We start from the raw sequence: 4,105 nt of genomic DNA on the forward strand, positions 1-4,105 counted from the left end.
TTTATTTTTTTTAAGTTTGGAAGTCGGATGAATCAGTGTTCATATTTTTGTAAACAAGTCCCCGCACTTCAACCAACCATGACCATATTAGCTGCGTAAGATCAGACCTATGGTATGGAAGTTTGTGCTACGCTTGGTGAAAATCTGATCAGCAGGTTTTGCTCAAAAAATTTTGGAATTTTAAAGTGCCATATAGTGACAGACTTCAAAAAGAAGTAGCTACACATTGTCAATATTGTGTTTGTTGTTGGTTGTGTGGAGAATTTTTTTATGGTTTCAAAATTATGTTCAATTTAATTTCTGAGCTATGTAGGTAGCAATAATTAACTAGGTATTATGTGGTAATTTGGCACAAAAATAAAAAATCCAGCACAATAACTTTTTTATTTCTTCTTTAGCATATTTTTAGCCTGTTTTATTGGGCTCAGAGTTGATCCTATAGGGCGAGATTGGTTTTGGATGATGCAACGTTCATGGTTCTCTGATGAAAAAAATATTAGACCAAGTGATTCATCTGTTGGAAACGTAAAATATTACTGCGTAATTATGTTACTGGAAGTTGTTGGCGACAATACTTACACCCACAAATAAAATTAAAATAAATATCAATTATTTGCACTTTTATGACAAAACTTCATAAAAGCAACAACGTTCCTTCTAACCAAACCCAAAGTCCTTAAATCAACTTAGTAACCGTTAACATTACATTTTTATGCAACACAAAAACAGTTGATAGAAGTAAAATTATTTTAAAGTTATAGGTATTACTGAGGGAGAGACAGCATTATTACAGATCTTATCATCAGCTTCTGTCAGGCTGCTGCAGCTACGTCACTGAAACGTGTCTTGTGCAACATTTGTGCTCACCTCATAGCCAGACATCACGCTGGTTTTATTTTATTTTATTTAGTATGATTTTTCCGGTTGCATGGTCCATCAAACCATATGAAATGCTTTGTCTACTTAGTCAGTCGGAGTTGTGACAAACTCGGCCCATAAAGCTCAGAAACCAAAACAGTTTCTGTGGCGCTCATTAAAAACACATCAGATTGTTACTATGGTAGCAAAACAATCTAACTATGAAGATTGTTTGAACTTTTTCAAAGTAAACTTGCCAGCTCCTTAAAACCTTACACTTAAGGTGTAATTTATGTATGCTGAAACTATTGAATGAAATTTAGCAGCATTGATAATCTTAATAAATAAATGTTACATTGATATATCTGTGGTCTGTGTTAAAATGTTAAAATATTAGCATTTCTGGGGCCCCTGAAGTCCTGGGGGTCTTATGGACTTAATTTAGATTAAACAGTAGTGAAAATAATTGATATTCATTTTAACTGAATTTGCTTCATTTGTTGTTTTTAAGACTCGATAGCTGTGGTTTTAAATAGCATTTTGCTGGCGATGTTTTCCTGTAACATATAAATATTGAGTAATATTTTTACATTTCCTGTCAACTTAACATCTTTTAATACACATGGTAGACTGCCAGTAGGCCGCCTCAGCTGGGCTGAGCAAGTTTTCTTAAGAAAACCCTGCAAAATGAACTCAGCTTACATCTTCCCCCCTGAACTTCTCGAAACAGTCATAGGTCAGAAGTGACCTACAAGGTAACATCAGCTAAACTCAGCTGGGTTTTACTAACAATCACTGTGCAACAAAGGGTTTCCATGTTTCAATAGAAAGTGAGATTACGGAGTTGGACAGACTTTTAATGTTCTATCTACACATTCTCAAATTGACAACCAAATAATTGTTACCTGAATAGAAAAAGCATCCTCCTCTTTCATCAAACCATCATGTACTGATGTTGCCTTTTCCCTGTTAATGAATCTTTCCAAACTTTGTACAGGATGTCATAGTGCGTCTTCAGTTTTTCCCACTGGTTTAGGATTTTGAGCATGAAACAACTCAACTCTCTCATCTTGATGGTCGTCTCCCCTGGATGCTGAATGGGATTACTTGGGATAGGACAACATTGTTTCTCTGATTATCATGAAGCTCTTCAAGTGAAAAAACAGGCAAAGGTTCTTCACCTGGCAGGACCAACTGCTCTAGTTTCTGGGCCAGTCATGAAACCAGTCTCTACTTTGGACTTTCATCCCAGTCCATATGACCTGCTAGTACTCCAGATACTTCACAGTCTGATAGAGACTGTGTTTCCAGCTCATTCAGTGGGGCTGCATGCTGAATGTTTTGGTGGTTGACAAAAGAAAACTACTGTCTAGACTACAGTCTTTGTAGACTGACTTTGGAATGACTTTCATTAGTTTTCTCGAATTATTGAATTATGTTACATTCATAGGAGGTTATGAAGAAGAACCAAACTGGCCACTTTATTAGGCCAGTTATTTGTTTGAATATTGCAAATTGTTTTTATTTTTATTTATTTTCTTTCTTTCTTCAGATATTGTTGGTCTGTATCAGTCTGACTTTAAAGCGTCTCTGAAGAAGAAGTTCCAGAGTCTCTCTGAAGGCATTTCTGAACCTGGAAATCAAACCTTTCTGAACCAGATCTACATCAAGCTCCGCATCACAGAGGGGTTAACTAGAGAGGTCAACCAGGAACATGAGGTCAGACGCATTGAAACTTCATCGAGGAAACAAGAAACGGCAATCAGAAGAGAAGACATCTTTAAACCTGGAAGAGATCAACCAATCAGAACAGTGATGACCATGGGAGTGGCTGGGATTGGGAAAACAATGTTAACACAGAAGTTCACTCTGGACTGGGCTGAAGGCAAAACCAACCAAGACATTGATTTCATATTTCCATTCACTTTCAGAGAGCTGAATGTGTTGGAAGAAGAAAAGTTCAGCTTATTAGGACTGATTCATAAATTATTTTCTAAAACCAAAGAAATCAGCAGCTTTGAGGGTTTCCAGGTTCTGTTTATCTTTGTTGGTCTGGATGAAAGTCGACTTCCTCTGGACTTTGAAAACAATAAGATCCTCACTGATGCTACAGAGTCCAGCTCAGTGGATGTTCTGCTGACAAACCTCATCAGGGGGAAACTGCTTCCCTCTGCTCTCCTCTGGATAACCACACGACCTGCAGCAGCCAATCAGATCCCTGCTGAGTGTGTTGACAAGGTAACAGAGGTCAGAGGGTTCACTGACCCCCAGAAGGAGGAGTACTTCAGGAAGAGATTCAGAGATGATGGAGAGAAGGCCAGCAGGATCATCTCCCACATCCAGAAATCAAAAACTCTCCACATCATGTGTCACATCCCAGTTTTCTGCTCGATCACTGCTGAAGTTCTGGAGGAAATGATGAAGACCAGAGAGGGAGGAGAGCTGCCCAAGACCCTGACTGAGATGTACATCAAGTTCTTGTTGCTTCAGAACAAAATCAATGAGGAAAAGTACAGAGGAAAACCTGAAGAAGATCCAGAGAACAGGAAGCTGATTGAGACTCTAGGTAGTCTGGCTTTTGATCAGCTGCAGGAGGGAAACCTGATCTTCTATGACAAAGACCTCAAACGTTGCGGCATCGACATCAAAGATGCTGCATTGTTCTCAGGAGTTTTCACTCAGATGTTTAAAGAGGAGACTGGGCTGGGCAACATCTCTGTCTACTCCTTTGTCCATCTGAGCATCCAGGAGTTTCTGGCTGCCGTCTACATGCTCCACTGCTTCACCAGCAGGAGGTCAGAGGTCATCAAGACGTTCCTGGGAGAAAAATACAATGAAACATCTCTAGATGAGTTCATGAAGAAAGTCATGTATAAATCCCTCAGCAGTGAAAATGGTCACCTGGACCTGTTTGTCCGTTTCCTTCATGGTCTCACTGTGGAGTCCAACCAGAGACTCTTAGAGGATCTGCTGGGTCAGACAGAGAACCGTCCAGAAACCATCCAGAGAATCATCACCAACCTGAAGCAAATGAACACCTTTTATATCTCTCCTGACAGAAGCATCAACATCTTCTACTGTCTGATGGAGATGAACGACGTCTCATTTTATCAGGAGATCCAACGGCTGCTGGATTCAGGGAAGCAGCTCTCAATGACTGACTGTTCAGCTCTGGCCTTCATACTGCAGATGTCAGAGGTTCTGGATGAGTTGGACCTGGAGAAGTACAAGACATCAAGGGATGGAC

General features: G+C 39.7%; 2 protein-coding genes and 1 long non-coding RNA gene across 4 annotated transcripts in view; 1 reads left to right on the plus strand and 2 right to left on the minus strand.

Annotated features, from left to right (window-relative positions):
* Nucleotides 1–674, minus strand: part of LOC107833738 (uncharacterized) — a 14,810-nt gene extending 14,136 nt beyond the window's left edge. The window contains exon 1 of the long non-coding RNA XR_001659500.1: nt 663–674. This is a non-coding gene — a long non-coding RNA (uncharacterized LOC107833738). The remainder of the gene's footprint in view (nt 1–662) is intronic.
* The window catches only part of LOC103155609 (NACHT, LRR and PYD domains-containing protein 12-like), a 204,212-nt gene that overhangs the window by 175,838 nt on the left and 24,269 nt on the right, over nt 1–4,105 (minus strand). The gene's annotated exons all lie outside the window — the stretch shown is intronic.
* The window catches only part of LOC103155633 (uncharacterized), a 92,759-nt gene that overhangs the window by 13,012 nt on the left and 75,642 nt on the right, over nt 1–4,105 (plus strand). The gene's annotated exons all lie outside the window — the stretch shown is intronic.

The sequence above is a fragment of the Poecilia formosa genome, unplaced genomic scaffold (genome assembly GCF_000485575.1).
Source record: "Poecilia formosa unplaced genomic scaffold, Poecilia_formosa-5.1.2 Scaffold438, whole genome shotgun sequence".
NCBI classification, from domain to species: domain Eukaryota; kingdom Metazoa; phylum Chordata; class Actinopteri; order Cyprinodontiformes; family Poeciliidae; genus Poecilia; species Poecilia formosa.